The sequence below is a fragment of the Lissotriton vulgaris genome, chromosome 1_1 (genome assembly GCF_964263255.1).
Source record: "Lissotriton vulgaris chromosome 1_1, aLisVul1.2, whole genome shotgun sequence".
NCBI lineage: Eukaryota > Metazoa > Chordata > Amphibia > Caudata > Salamandridae > Lissotriton > Lissotriton vulgaris.
Window position 1 is genome coordinate 1,678,572,473 of NC_141685.1, and position 17,315 is coordinate 1,678,589,787.

The following is a 17,315-nucleotide window of genomic DNA, read 5'->3' on the forward strand; positions in this document are numbered from 1 at the left end:
TATATAAGAACGATATTTGTTACAAGATAGTAGAGACAGTATACACAGTTTACGAAATAGTGCAAATGGACAGTATTGCCTAGATGTCATACTATCAAACCTCATGTATTATGCACAGGATGCCTGAAAAAACTCTCAGTGTGAATAGCTTATAGCATGTAAATGTGCCCACCACTATGTAGGGGCATAGACAGAAACAATCCTATGATGCGGTAAACACATCTTTCGTTATCCGTCAAGTCTCATCATATACATTGATCTATTTAGGTGGTACTGTCTATTGTTCACGTATGTACTATGAGGATAAGTTATTATAGCAGGGTCCACGGAATGTCGTCATTTAATCCCCTTTTATCTGACTGGAGTTTATAAATCCATTGCTGTTCTTTTCTGAATAAGTATCGGGGCACATCGCTTATATGGCTTGGTATATACGGCTTTTCTAACACTGTCCATTGAAAGTCCGTTTCGTGATGTGCCTGTTCCAAAAAATGTCTGGTAAGCCTGGTGTGGCTTTTCTTACAGCGGAATGAGCTCTTGTGTTCTAGTTTCCTTGTCCGAACACGCCGAGTGGTCATTCCTACATAGCGTGTGGAACAAAGGCAAGTTAGCATGTAAATCAGGTTAGTACTATTGCAGTTACTGACATTATTCTGCAGCCAAGGTCTAGTAGTCCCTATGTCAATCTCCTTTGAATATCTGGTCTGAGGACAGACCGAGCACGTGCCACATGGATGGTGCCCGACCACCGGGGGGAGATCCCAAAGGGTTTCATCTAATTTTTTAGAAGTCTCTCTAGGGCGTGTGTGAACCAAACGATCCCGAATGCTTGTCGCCCTTTTGAATGCAAACAGAGGTTGTGCAATTCTCTCTGTCCCGTGATTCAAGAGGCGCCAATGTCTCTTCACAATCTTTTGGATAACGTTACTTCTAGTATTGAAGGTGCTCACAAAAGTGAGTCTTTCCAATGGTGGTTTGACAATTGGGGCTTCAAGGAGAGCCTCTCTGTTGTTATTAAGAGCTCTTTTTCTTGATTTCTTAATGAGCGGCTTGGGGTAGTGTCTATCCCTCAATTGTTCACCCAGGTTGTCAGCATGTACCTCAAAGTCCTCTTTGTTAGAACAATTCCTACGAACACGTAGGAATTGACCATAACATGGGCAGCGTTTTTGCTCCGAGCCTGGCGAACCTTTACGTACACCAGTTCGAACAACAACACGTGTTAACCCCCACCAACCCCTTCCACACCTCCATCAGGTGGTGGAAACATTATATTGATGACGTTCTGGTGGTGTGGAGGGGGACGCTGGACTCAGCCAACAAATTCCATCAATGGTTAAATAGTAAAAACCAGTTCCTGAAATTTACTATGGAAGCTAACAGAGACAGAATAGCTTTCCTGGATTTGTCAATCTATGCCACTCCTGCAGGCCTGCAGAGTGAACTCTACAGGAAACCAATGGCGCGAAACTCACTTCTCCTGTATGAGAGCTACCACCCAAAGTCCCTGCGCCAAAATGTACCTCATGGTCAATTCCTACGTGTTCGTAGGAATTGTTCTAACAAAGAGGACTTTGAGGTACATGCTGACAACCTGGGTGAACAATTGAGGGATAGACACTACCCCAAGCCGCTCATTAAGAAATCAAGAAAAAGAGCTCTTAATAACAACAGAGAGGCTCTCCTTGAAGCCCCAATTGTCAAACCACCATTGGAAAGACTCACTTTTGTGAGCACCTTCAATACTAGAAGTAACGTCATCCAAAAGATTGTGAAGAGACATTGGCGCCTCTTGAATCACGGGAAAGAGAGAATTACACAACCTCTGTTTGCATTCAAAAGGGCGACAAGCATTCGGGATGGTTTGGTTCACACACGCCCTAGAGAGACTTCTAAAAAATGAGGTGAAACCCTTTGGGATCTCCCCCCGGTGGTCGGGCACCATCCATGTGGCACGTGCGCGGTCTGTCCCCAGACCAGACATTCAAAGGAGATTGACATAGGGACTACTAGACCTTGGCTGCAGAATAATTTCAGTAACTGCAATAGTACTAACCTGATTTACATGCTAACTTGCCCTTGTTCCACACGCTATGTAGGAATGACCACTCGGCGTGTTCGGACAAGGATACTAGAACACAAGAGCTCATTCCGCTGTAAGAAAAGCCACACCAGGCTTACCAGACTTTTTTTGGAACAGGCACATCACGAAACGGACTTTCAATGGACAGTGTTAGAAAAGCCGTATATACCAAGCCATATAAGCGATGTGCCCCGATACTTATTCAGAAAAGAACAGCAATGGATTTATAAACTCCAGTCAGATAAAAGGGGATTAAATGACGACATTCCGTGGACCCTGCTATAATAACTTATCCTCATAGTACATACGTGAACAATAGACAGTACCACCTAAATAGATCAATGTATATGATGAGACTTGACGGATAACGAAAGATGTGTTTACCGCATCATAGGATTGTTTCTGTCTATGCCCCTACATAGTGGTGGGCACATTTACATGCTATAAGCTATTCACACTGAGAGTTTTTTCAGGCATCCTGTGCATAATACATGAGGTTTGATAGTATGACATCTAGGCAATACTGTCCATTTGCACTATTTCATAAACTGTGTATACTGTCTCTACTATCTTGTAACAAATATCGTTCTTATATAGGGATAGAGGTTTTCTGTTATGTTGTACAGCGTATTTTGGTTGTACTATACTGACAAGCCCAATAAGTATTAACTTCTTTGTTGTGGCTACAGACTCGACTTCTATTGTATGAGAGTCGCGGTGTCTAGAACTACAAATATGCCCTGAGTGATGTCACTCGGTAGTTCTGTGTTTCGGGACCTCACGAGATCTCGCGATATCTCGCTATCCAGATGAGTATAGTTATATTGAACTCTATACCTAAATCCAAGGTGAATTCGGGATTACTGAGGGTCAGCTAGTATGTAATGACAAACGTAGGGGTGTCTCATAAACAGGTTATTTTAAAACTAGCACTCGACGCCCATACCTCGTAGGATGATTGTGCACAAACTACGAAGATGGCCGCGATGACACAGTCTGGTAGTTTTACGCAGTTTCTCGCGCTACTTCGAACAGAGGAACTATCGCGTATAAACTACCAAAATGGCTGCTATGATGCAGTTTGGTAGTTTTTAAACTTGTTCACGCGCTATTTTGAACGCTATCTCGAACGCAAAATAGTGCACCAGACATAGAATGAAATATACACTAATACAAACATTCCTTTACAAATTGAGATGTGTAAATGTAATGTCTTGTATCAGGGGAATTCGCAATTAAGCACAAGACAACTTATAATGAAATTGTGATAACAGAAGCAGCATATCAATCAGGCGGAGGGATACTACACAAATCGTCCTCTATAGCCCATTTATACTGAGTTCACACTTAGGTCGGTGCCTCCCCCAAGCTTCAGATGACAGCTTGAGGCACCGACGGATAGGTGAGTGAGCATTAAAATACTGACTGCCACTATACTATATGGGTGGTTTTGACAATGAACATAACATCATTTTTATCTTAGAATATTTCTGGAATATATACCAGTTCATGTTAGAGGCATAATTGTTTTGGGGACTATTGAGCTTAGTCCACTGGGTCTAAAATTGACTCACTTCATTATTAGAGCCTGGTAAATAGGGCAATACACATAGAGATGAGTTTGATGCATAGTGATAAGCTAATAATTCTCAGTTGTTATTATGCAACATTCCTCTTTTCTTCCCTATACTAGTGCGGGGCCTCCTATACCTGAGCAGAGTCCAGGTGAGGTGAGGTAGCTTCACCCATCAGTCAGGGTGAGCATTGAATCTATTACTTTACACACATTGTTGGTGTATTTGAGTGGACTCTTTGTATTGAGGATTGATACAACTGAATATATGGTTACATTTTGTCATTCTTTCCTTCGCAGGATTCACTATAGCACAAGTGAGTCGGAGGTTGACAATACATGGTTATTACAGGTTGTACCGTATTGAACCATTTCATTCAAGTTTATCAAAATTTTCTTTTGCTTTATGGTGAAGGTGGTGAACCCCCCTTTTTTTCACTAGTGAGAGTGCAACTAGCATAAGAACAGAGGCCCTGATGAATGCCGTGGGATTAGACAACCATTAGGCAGAAACATGTTGGCCCATTTACAGGCAGATATTTGTTACTGCCCCTTTGCACTGTTCTGTTTTTAATTAGGAGGCATGTCACGTCCATAGAATAAAGTTGTATAAAGGAGGGCATTCCATCCTATTTTAAGTCACATTTTCTGTTTTGTTGCACCTTTTTCTAAACCATCAAAGATCAGTCATTAGGGATATTTCAGTAATGTTGGTGGACCAAATCCTAAGATATCGACACTGTGCGGTTCAGTCCCTATGATCAGGGGACTAGCCTTCCACACACCAGGGTTTGGCCAGATGATATGACTGATCATTAAGTCTTTTTGATGGAAACCCTACATTATCGGTTTTGGACTGGTCAGCCACTTGCGAGTATTCCATAATGTACCGATCTTCTTTGTAGTTTGAGTTCACTCCTCTTGATTCATTTGTTCAGTCTTTCACTATCTTCGTAATTTATACACATTGAGATCTAGTCGACTCAGGACTGATAGTGTAGCTTTGATAGTAAGCTAATAGACCCCCTGTGTTTCTTATGTTATACAAACAACAGAGCCTGCCATGAGGAAGCAACATTTAACAGTCTCCAGCCTCGGATGTTCTATCTGTTGCTTGTTGTCTACTGGATAAAACAAAGTAACTAGGTTTGAAAAAGTGATACATGGGTGGTAAACCTTTGTCTTCAGGAAAGCCTGGTATCCAACGGACCCATATAAAAGACATTGAAACAAAATTTGGTAGTGGTGTTTCACTAAATGGGAAAGGAACCGCACTATCACTTATTGATTTGTTTAGAAAGAGTCAAATGGGCTTCTAGTATGCTCTTAACACCTTTAGTTGAGGCGGAGTGCTACACAGACCACTGTCACCCACTACCAAGAGTAACTATTACCAATCCAAAAGGTCGGTAAGTCGAGACGTACACAATAGGATCAAAGAGAGCACAATCCTAAGCAAATGTAAAGCAAGTGATATGTAATCACAAAAAGTAATAACAAACAATTAAATAAGGTCCAATTGAGAATATCTGTACGACTTCTTTTCCAGATAAGGTACAAAATCGATTATAGTCCATGTATGTTCATTTCTCCATTTATTCACAAGGCTTCATAAAAAAGAGTCAACAAGAGCAGCCAACACGTGTTTCGTCGGTACATCCAATCCGTACCATGACTTTTTCAAGGCTGAATGAACGGATCAGAGCTATGTTTCTCATGCTTTTGCCGAGTTATCATGCGGATGTGAAGATACACACAGAGCTCACAGCTATTATACCGCTTTACAACAAACTGCACACCTGTAGATTTTCTCCGATACTGCGTACCTACTGGTGACCATCTATATACTGGGTGAATTTCGACCACTTTACATCTGCAACTTTTTAATTTTGAATGCTCTTGTTGGAACTGTCCCTCTGCATGAGAAACATAGCCTCGACTTTTTAATTCTTACATTGAAGAATATCGGACAATGCTCACCACTCATATGATATAGGTCCAAGACCAGACCTTTTATACTTAGATTAATGAGCGAGGCCACGATTCACCACGCTCTGATCCGTTCATTCAGCCTAGGGCAGATATATGAATAACTTTTTGTAAAAACTCCCCTTAATGTGCTGGTATTCTGAGTGCCCACTAATTTTCTGGCTAGTAATATCACAAACAATATTGGCAAGGCTTCTTATTTCTTGGTTACTATGCAATATTCATGAAATTTACAACATATAATGTATATGGTTTAATGGAGGATTTAACCTGGAAGAGCTAATGAGTTCGAAAATTCATTGAATAATTTTTCCAAATTACAACATTTATTGATATCATAACTTGAATTTACTAGCATATCACAAAAAAAGAACACGTATCTACTTTGAATCATATTTTCAGTTTCTTTAAAACTGATTTTATGTGTTTTCTTTTGGTTATATTTTTTAGTGTGCCTCTTAAACAATACTGCGTGAACAGATTATTTTGTGGCTGTAAGCAAGCAATTAAAACTGTCAGGCAAAGATCTTGTAATAAAGAAACCCAATAAACTAGAATTAAAAAATTGGCAATTGCTTGATTGCGATATGGGGCTGATGGTGAGCCTTGAAATGAGTAGTGTTTGTGTCTCAGACTGTTTCTGCTGTTGACGAGTAGGAGAAGTTCATTCTTGGGTGTGGTGAGTTTGAGGAAGGATTTGAAATCCAGTTCTGGATTAGATTATGGCAGATTTTGAGTCACTGATTATAATTGGCTGGTCAAATTTTCAGGTAGACTCGTGTGTCATCTGTGTATTCATGTATGGTGGTGCTGCTGTCAATGAACAGGTTCCAATGGGAACCCATCTTGGTCCTCGTAGAGAGTGAAGACGATAGAGCGCAGGATGAAGCCCTGGGGACTCCACAGAGAGTGAGAGTTTCTGTGATCTTGATGGTTCCATCAAGCTTAGTTGGTGGCAGTTGGTGAGATAGGAGGTGACATTGTAGGACTGTATCAAAGATGGCCATGAGAGTTTCTATTCTCCAATGCTACAAGTCAGTGCTGGTGGATGTCTTTTTGAAGGCTGCAGAGAAATTGTGGAGGATGAGGAGGCCAGGAAGGTTTCTGTCACTGGTTAGGAGAGCATCATCAGCTGCCTGAAGTCTGCACTGCAGCATGTTCTCTAGCAATAAGCAATTAAGTGATGGAAGGAATGCTTAACTTAGTCTTAGCAGCCAGTGATTGCTTGGGCTGCATTCCAGTCCATTGTTTTTCACCCACTATACTACCGTAGACAGAGACTATCCATATGGAAGTCAACCTGAATCCTGCTCCAAGAGGTCAGAACACAAACAACCTCAAATTGGTGTTCACCTATTTAGGTCTTCTCAGTGATGTATAGCTTGAGTCATACAGCACACGAGCAGCATAGTATTGAATTAAATTGTGATTCTGTAAGTAGGGAATTCCTGCTGATCTAATCTTGTAACTAAATGAAGAATGCTTTCTCAATGATTTTTCTGTTAAATGCTGGGTGGTTCGTGCAGCAGTAGTTGACTGGGTCCAGAGTATGATTTTCTCAGCAGGAGGAGTATATTGATGGATTTCACAATGGTAGGTGGTAGAATGGCATATTCGTAGGGGGTGGCTTTGAGGGAACTGGAGATCTTTGAGTTTGGTGTGCAAGAGGAAAAAGCTGTCCACTTGGCAGTAGAATAGTGAAAGGCTGACGAAAGTGTGGATGTCTGTTTAGTGTTACCAAAATGATTCTGATTCTGTTCATCTTCTTGGTGAACATGTGAATGATGCAGTTGCACTTGTCATCAGACTGGGATAGCCGATCCTGAACAGAGGTTGATGTAGTGTTTGACTGTTTTTCCAATGCTTTTCTTCTATTGGTGGTTATGCTGATGATCATCTTCTACAAAGAAGCTTGACTGTTACAAAGAGGAATCTGCATGCAAAGTGGAGTGTGAAGAGTTGGGTGAGTTAATCACGGGTATCTGTACTTCATTTCTTTTCTGTATAGGAAGCTGTTGTTTTCTTGGAGTTCGAGTGAGTATCATCATGCTAAAGGTTTAGATTTGGAAGGCTGCATTTTAAGTTATATTATGACAGCCACGTGAGTGTTCCGAACAATATTTATATACATCGAGGAGTATTGTGATGTCTTGTGGGTAGGGGGGAGTTAGACAAATTATGAAGTTCTATTTGGAGAGAGTCTATGGAGTATTGTTTCAAGGAGCAGTATGCTCGTCTTTCTCTTTCGTGATGATCTCAGTCTGTTGATGTGGCATGAAAGCTGGAGAAGGTGATAGTGAAATGGGCAGAATGGTCAGCCCAGTCCAGTGGTGTTGGGGGTTTGCACTGAAATGAGGTTGGAACTGTTGTTTTTTCAAATGAATATATTTGGTTATGTGTGTCCTAATGTCCTGTGTGTTTAAAAGTTTTTTAAAGGGATGTTTCCACTTTATTTGAGTCTCGAGGGAGGTCACATTTTCTGAGGAATGATGGATTGGTATTAATGGAGGAAGATGTGATGATATCTGAGATTTATTTGGTAAAAACCTTGTTGGCATTGGGGGGCATCTGTAGATCAGATTGAAGGTGGTAGTCTGGGATGCTGACAGGAAAAGTGGCAAGTGACACGCTCAAATGACTGTTTTTCATTCTCTGAATATGCAGAACAAGATGAGTTTGTGGTTATCCTCTTTTCTGCTGTGTTGTGCATGCGGTCAGTGCACTGGATGTTGTAGCCTGATATGATGAGGATGTCCACATTCTCAAATGCTTGATGTGGGTGTAAGCCATGTCTCTGTGATGAAAAATGCATTCATGTTATGTTGAGTAACAGTCTCTGCAATATTGGATGCATAAGAGTGTGTGGTGATGAGCAGGGGTTGTTCAGCTGAGTGCCTTGATCTGGGTGTTTGGATGTGTATGTAGTTTGGCGCATGGAATGAATACGCTCATGGATGGAGAGTTTACCTGAAAGTGAAAGATCCTCTCTTAGGCAAAAGAAGCCAGTGTCATTACCTTCATCTGCTGTTATCTGGGGATGCCCAGAAGGAGAACAGGCTATCTGGTTTTGATTGACCTCTTGATGGAGAGTACGTGATGGGTAGGGTGTCTTGAAGAACCGGGTTTTTAAACCCAGCGGCGCCAGGGCCACGCCCGAAGTCTTCGAATTCACCTGTCTTGGTATACAGAGACACGGAATACTTCTGCGTGGCGTCAAAGACCACATTTATTAGCTGCAGCTAGTAACAGGGATCCTAAAAATACAGCATGGTGTATATTCTCAGGAGACTGCTCAATTTTGTAAGGCAAGACATCTCTTTTTATACACAAGATTCACGTTAGAATGTACACCCACTGCGCAAAATTCAAACCAATAAGGTACATTCTCAAACAAAGTATCACATGATAAAAAACTCAAATCACAATAACCCAACCCAAAGTTAATTATTAGGAATGTCCCAAATTCAATCGCCACAAGCCGGACAAACCCATAATTGAAAGCACAATGCATGTAATAAAGGAGCATAGAAAAGGAACAATGACAGATAACGAACAAGATAAGGCATGTGTAAGGAAACTAAAAGTTAATGATGTCCTGAACATTGATTGGCAATCTCAGACAACGATCAACCAAGGAAATTGGCTTAGCAGGGTCAGTTTCAGGTGAAGGAGTCAGATCCTTACAGTTCACCTTAGAGTCAAGAAGGACCCTGTTAATGTATGCCAGTACGAGAAGGCCAGGTCGCTTTATTCGTTCGACCATTTTCATCGGCCTACGTGATGGCAACACAAAATGGAAGCACCAACAAAATGGAACCCATATTCGAGACGAAGTCTCTGAATACGTAATGAACTCGCTAGTTAACGTGACAAATTCCCTCCATATTAGCAGAACTTACTAAATACGGTACAACATCACCAAAATCTTGACGGAACCATAACCTCACGGAACAAGATCAGATTTCACAGAACCTCAGTCTTGGGTGCTGATTTGATGGCACAGAATTGCTGTGTGACCCCGCCATGCTGCTTTCTGGGGTGTGATAAGCTGGAGCTGGCGTCTTTTAGTCAGTGCAGGGAAGGATGCTCTCAGACATGGATTGGGGAGTTCGCAGAGTTCACATGTTCCTGCTGCAGTAATGTTTTCTTTACATGGACGATTTTTCATTCTTGCTCGTATTCACAGACAGATGAATAGGCCAACAGAGTATTTGACCTGTTACAATCCCTTATGCATTTAATCATGCGAGGAAAGATTTTCTTTTTACCGTGTCTAGAATTAAACATGATGGTGATTCCCTTCAGGATATATTTCACCAGCCAGAGTTTCAAGTAGCTTTAATGCTCATGTTTCAGAAGTGTATTCCCTCTCTGTCTGTACCATCAGGATGGACCTTCTCAGACTTGGGTAAGAGTGCATTGAGACATGGTGGTAGCCACTTCTGTTGTTTACTTTGAAAAGCCATCATTTAACATCTCTGGTCCATCATCTCCTACACTATTGGCAGCCAGCCCTATAAAGCTAGGTAGGCCTTGTTTCAAAGGCGGTAATTATGGTTAAAAGCTTCTTATTCAAGAATAATACCCTGGGTTCTTCTCCTCCTCATCAGATTATGACTAAAGATTAGAGTTTTTGGCTTGGGGGGAACTAGGATCCCTCTTCCCTCAGAACTGATAGTTTCCATCCAAATCAGTATTAAACTACAATAGATTCTGCGAGTCAGAATTGGTTCCTAGGGGCAAATCTTTCAGGTCAAGCATGCAGGATTTTATACTAGGAAAATGGCTCAGGATTATGGGATAACAGTGCCGCTTTTTATTCTCCATTCCATGGGCGCCTCTAGGGGGTAGCCTAAATCACTGCAATCCAGAGTTATTGATACCTCCAGTATTGTTAATACTGAGCACGATAAGAATGGCAAGCCTAATGCTGACTAATGTCGCTGAGGTCAACCGAAGTGTTAGAAAGTAAAATATCAAACAGAAATACAGCCAATAAATGCATATCAGGAAAAGGGCTTAACCATCCAATGTAAGTGCGTGGGTGACTACACAGAAAGTCATGTAGACTGCAACTGACAGGATGCTAGGTCAGCAGAGGCTAAGCATCCACCGGCTCTGAAGCAACCCACCCACCATATTTAGACATCCCTGATGGGTTGGCGGGTATTTTTCACTAACTGTGCTTCTGCCTCATGGAGGAAGAACTTTCAGCAAAAATGTACAGTGCTGCCCAGCCAAGAATATCAAGGCAGCACGGTGGAGTCTGCTTTTATTTTATTTTCCAAAGACAATACCGCAAAGTAGGCGCTATGTTTGTAATGATAGAGTCTGTATCCCTAGTGGTGTGGGAGTTTTCTAATAGTGCCTTGGGTACACTGATGATTATTTTTGTGTTTGAGTGTCTTTTAATTTTCCAAGAAAGAAGCCCAAAGTAGGGGGTAGATGCAGGGACATTGTTGTTTTTTCTTTCTCTGCATGGCCAATCTGGGCGACCAAACCTTTGATGGAAACCGTCCCCTTAACATGGTGGGGCTTCTGACACCACGGAAATGGCAGTCCTGCAGTGGCTGCCTGCTGTGTGCATGTGTCCTGTGTCCTGTGGGGGGGAATGAGGGGGGGGCAGCAGAGTGCCTGCCCTCAGAAACTGAGTGTTTCCTCCATCTTTAAATGAGGCATGAGACAGAGAGCAGGTAGGTGTCTCGTTACTACCCACAGTCCCTTGTAAAACTCATTTAAGTTCCATTGGGGGAAAAGTAAATGTATAGGGTCTCTAGGGGACATTTTTGTGGGGACTGATAAAAAAAATATGAAAACAACTAATGAGTGCACATATGGAGATGCAGACAGTATGCTAGACCAGGTGGACAATGTTACCTTAGGCAGAAGAATGGCTAGTAAAAGATCATCCAAAGAAAAGGCTCCATGAGACTGGATCTGCTGCTCGGGCTATCACAATGAAGAAGAAAACCATAGCGGAAAAAGTCCTAGGTGGAGAAGGTGGCAATCAATGAGAGGCCTTTGGCTGTACCCACGGCTTCTCTTAATTACTGCCTTTCGTGCTTCTCTCTCCATTTGGCAAATGGGGCAAGAGCCTCAGTCAGTATGGCACCATCACAGAGGATTCATGTTGCAGGTGTCGTAGGTAGAAAGGTGTGTGTGAGTTGAGAAAGCTCTAACTGGGCGTGGCAGGCTAACAAGGACCTGTTCTCATACGATTGATGCAGACACTTTACTCAGTTCCGATGGAAGTAACACATTTTTCAAAGTTCTTTAATAGTACCTTATAACACTTGATATTCACATTTAGAACTCTGCAGGCTTCACATCCTGTTAAACAATCATCAAGTACAAGTCTCTCACTGCGGCACACTGCAAAGTTAGGGATGCTGTTGCAAGCACTAATCTATAGAGGCCTGTTTGGGACCTATAGGTTATGGTATGTTGAGTGCTTTTAGAAAGCTCTCTCTCACCCAGGATGGCGCACTGGCCTTGAAGCAGGAGTAATATGGGCCTAGCCTGACCTAGCTTTAATTTGAATAGCCACGTCCTCATCTACTTGCAGAATTCAATAATTGAAGAGGTGGCTCTGATTTGTAGGGACAGGACTTTCCAGGCCTTAGGGGCAATGTTGGAGAAGGTGCAACCACTAGCTCTGGTTCTGCACATGTGTTGATGAGGGTCAATCTGAGTGAAGAGCGGTACTCCACAGATGAGGCCAAGCTGACTGAGTGGCTGCGGATGCCTGCTCCACGCAGTTGATGGTTAAGGATGGAGTGGGAGACAATATTAAAGGCAATAGAGAGGTCCAAGAGGATAAGGGCTGCAGTGTCTACTCTGTCCATGATCATACAGATGTTGTCTGTTTCGGCGATGAGGGCTATTTACTCAGGGGACATACAGGAAACATCTTAATTACATTCTTAAACAGCGCAGACCTATGCCCTCTAGTTCAATAGATTCTGCAATTCACTTCAGAATCTATCAGTCTGCCAGTACGGATGGTTTGCTCTTTCTTTGAATTCTGCAGTTTGGTTCAGATACCTCCTCAGGAATCCCCATGCTCTTCTTCATTTGATGCGTTCCAAATGCTCTCCTAATCCCAATGCAATTCTGATGATGACCCACAAATTCACCCACCACAGTTGAAACTTCTTCAACAAAAGGGAAATGGAAAAGGGAAGTGGGCCAACGAGTTCCGAAATCCCTATTGGTTTCATCAACATATATATCATTTTGTTTGATCATTTGTACATATTGAGTTCCCTCACGACCTGTATATATACCTACCTACTGTATCATTGCTTATTGCTTATATACTCACAAACACTTTTTCAGCTCTATGCAGCCATGCACTCTTTTTGAGCATACATTGATGTATTGCAAAATGTATTGAACTTAACAATACATGTGGTAACCCACACTCTGTCTTTGTATTTGAATTGAGGCCAACTGAATGGTATTGGATTTCATTAATGGCACGTGGAAACATATAGGACGATCGATATCCACTTTACAACCTGGACTTTGTTCTGTTTTGTGAAATTTCGTGGACAAAACATTGATTTTGTTAACATTTACCTCCCCCAGGTTCAGTTCAGAGGGGTACTGCTTGCTTTTGATGGATATAACAAAATCAGGTTAGGCTAGAAAGCACACACTGGCCTTTCATCTTACATTTACAGAAGAGTCTTCCACAGTCTTTTCCTTCTATGTTTTCTTTGAGTAACCCCAATCTCCACTGATACATGAATCTCCCACAGCAGGTAAGTAGAGTGACATTACAGGCAGAGTGTTCCACGGGTATCCTGAGTAGGTTTGGAAGCTGGCATGTTCAACTCTGGTCTAACCTAATATGATTTCAGTCAAAGGATAGATAGTCTAATCTCCCCTACTTAATATTCAACGAAAGTCTTCAAAATCTAGGTCTACTCCAAATTCAACACCCGCCTCAGCAAGGTGGGGAATAGTTGGGTTTTCATCGCTGTAATTTCTAAATCTAAAGTACGACAAGCATAAACTAATCTAACCTACAAACAAAGCGACCTCATCAAAACCTTGTGGTGGTGGCTTTCGCACCACTAAACTCTCAGTGGTGGCCAGGTCCTGGAATAAGCTCCCTCTACCGCTTAGGCAAACAACAAATATCCTGGCTTTTAGGAAGAAACTGAAAACCTGGCTGTTCCAACAAGCAGGCTGATCACTCTCCTTTTAAGGCCCATGTTCTCTTCCCCTGACTGTGACTCTGCATCTTTCTTTTGTCTCAGCGCCGGGACACTCTTTGAGTAGCTGTGCGCTCTATAAATCCGCCTTTAACATAACATAACAAGTAAGTTTGTTAGCAAAAAGGTTTCTTTCACGTTATTGTCATTTCCCCGGTGCTTCAAGGACATCCTTATGTGAGTTTTCCTTTTCCTTTCAACCTATTGTTTTTAATCCCACGAATAGCTACATATTCCTTTTTCAATCAGCTCCCTCTGTCGTTAGACCGAGCCATTGTATTCCATTACCGCGATGGCAATTACCCATGTGTAGCAGGGGAACACAATGCGCGCCGCACCAGCATTCTCCTGGCCCCTGTATCCCAAACAGTAATTCCTATATTCCAATGAATTGTTATTGCATTATTTCAATTAACTACCAAAGTTTTAATTTCTTAGTGCTCCTTTAATAAGATTCACGTCTTCCTTTGGAGTTAATACCCTCATTCATTTTTCATAGTTCGAGTTGATTGCACTCTTCCATTTGATTTCAATTATTTACAGTCTGCATAACATATGCAGCTCCAGCGCTTTTCCGAGGTATCCATGTCTCCTTCTTAAGGCCCAGCACCTTTTCGTGTGTTTAAAAATTAAAACAATATTTTCACCTACAAGGATTTAAAATACATAATAACATAGTGAATATAGATTACTGATAACATCATAACTAAATGAAACATGGCTGCTGTTTCTTAATTGTTCTTCCAGTTTCCGATACGTTGCTCTGCTGGAGAGAATAGCAGAAGTTCTTCTGGCGTCCGTGTCACACATACAAATATTAGTGCAACGGTTTAGTATTCAGTTGACAAAGGTGTGTAGCCCCTGTCAAGTTCTAAATACTGCTCATTCTCTCATACCACCTGTTTTTTGTCTCCTCAGCTGCATGGATCTCTGGGAAAACGCAGCTAGCCTACCCTCGAACCGGTTACGTGGGTTGTTGACTACGTGCTTCCCTTTTCAACTCTAAAGTGAATTGGTCGCCATTTAACCTATAATCGTATTTGATCACTACCACTTCCGGTCTTCAGCCCTGCAGCTAGACCTCAAACTGCAGTATCTGATCCGCGCAGTGGACTAGTATTTCTTTTAAATCCCGTAATCTCAGTATTAACAGTATTTGTAAAAGTATGCTTTCCCCCTTAATAATACTCGTGGAGGCCGGTTATAGGGTAAGTACGTTTATTTATTACGTTATTAAAGAGAGCGCTGGAATCGCGACTCTCCGATGCTCGGGCCCACCGCGCTATATCTCAAAATGGAGGCCGCGCTCTACGTCGTTACGTCACAACGCAACGACTAGAGCGCGACACTACAGTATTAATATAAACTTGGAAAGAAAGAATTGGATCTTAATGAATAAGCACTAAACACGCAAACTTTGGTATTTGATTGAAATAATGCAATAACAATTAACTGGCATATAGGAAATTGCAGGCAGAGAGTGAGCCTATTTACAAGCCCCTTGCGCCACCAGTGCGTCACTTATTATATGGGAGTATTCTGACTCGGCACACATTGTGTTCTCCTGCTACATATACTTCAAGGAGATCTCCTGTGTTAAAATAGGAAAGCTCACGCATATTAAGCTTTCCCCCATCCTCTCACTCCCTCTGCATGCAGCACCCCAAGCCTACTAGTCTAGAAATGGCTTTGCCTTTTGTTCTATATATTTGACATTGCCCTGAACATCAACAGAAGGAGTCTCACTTTCTCAGCATCCTGACGCAAAGTCGATCTGGTGAGCCTTTGTACTATTTTACCTGGGGGTACACTTAATAAGTTATGCAAATAGACATATGGCCAACCAGACCCTATGGTGCCTACTCGGAAACACTGTAATTCAACATTAGTGCCCCCATACGGTAAGGTAATTTAGGTGCTAACAAGTGACTGCCACCTACAGCCTATAATTTACAATATCATAGGAAACACTGCTCACACCCCGAGTGAAAAGTATTCTATTTACCGGATCAAACTTATTTCTTATAGATATTTTGTGCTCAATCAATAATTACATGTAGAAAATAGCGCTATTACTCATACATGGCTTTGTTAGTAGATTCCAATATTCCAGTGATACCTGGTAATGTTGATGTTGTCCAATCTCCAAGGGAAGGGTCTACTTACATTGCCTTGCTGATATCATGAGTTTTATGCAATGAATCATTATGATTGGAAATGGAGATACAACAATTTGAGTTACTTTAAAGTTTTTGACTTATTTTATTCAAACTTGCAAGGGTAAGCATTAACACTGCTACAGGAAATGCTTGAAATGGTTTTCCGGAAGACTGGGCTCCTTTTTTAACAGCACTACCAATTAAATGCTAACCTCTACACCACCTTGCTTACAAAGCAAGCCTTCGGGTCGACATAGTACAGCCCAGTCAGTTACTCTAATATTTCTAAAATGCATTATGCAAAATTAAGAAGGATTTCAGAACACTTTTCTTTCACACCTATATATTTGGAAAGGGTATCTCGCAGTGATACTCAAGACCTTCACATGCGGCCGCCTGGTTAACAGCAACACTAAGCTGCTGTTTCTCGACTCAGCACAAACCTTGAGAAATATACTAAATAAATGGGCCTGCATTTACAGTTTAACTAAAGCAATTAAGGTGTTGTTCACCATTTCAATTTAGGAACATCTTCATTTTTAAAGACATGTTGCAACTGTAAAAATATGACAGTCTCTTCAAATTCAAAAAGTGTATTTCATTAACATGCAGAAGCTTTTTGTCTTAGTACATTAGATTATACAGTTGTTAGAAGGTGGTTCTGACACTATCGCCCACTCGGATTTCTCACTTTTAAGCACCTAATTGGTGAGCTTTTACTGTTGGGGAGCCTCATAAGTTGGGATTCACCCACAGTGAACTCAGGATGAAATAGACTGCATGGGGATTTTACTGGTGTCCCCTGGCTTGACCAGGCCACTGTGCAGCAGCTGGAATAATGGACAACGGGCTGGTTACATGCAGACACAGGAGTAAATGCGTGTGCACACGTGTAGGGGCTGCGCAGGGGAGATGCCTAGCCTGCGCAGTCCAGGAGCAGCTACAGAGTGAATGGTTTGGCAGGACTTATGAAGAATTGGGTGGTGACATGGAATAGGCTTTATACAGTGGGAAGAAACATTCCAGGGAAAGTCAGTGTGCTTTACAGTGTGTCGTCTATTATTCTCTTATGGGGATAGGGAGCATACGTGCTAGTTTTACTTTCCTAAGGCCTACAGATTCCAGACAGGCACTAAAGTCTACAGTAAAAGATGTGAAAAGGAGTATTCTGCAGAGTCCAAAGTCATATTTGTACTGCTTTTGGGTCATACAGAACTGTCATATTTCACTGAGTCAGCCATAACCAGACCCAGGCTGAGGGCTGACCTCAGCTGGCTGGACTGATAACC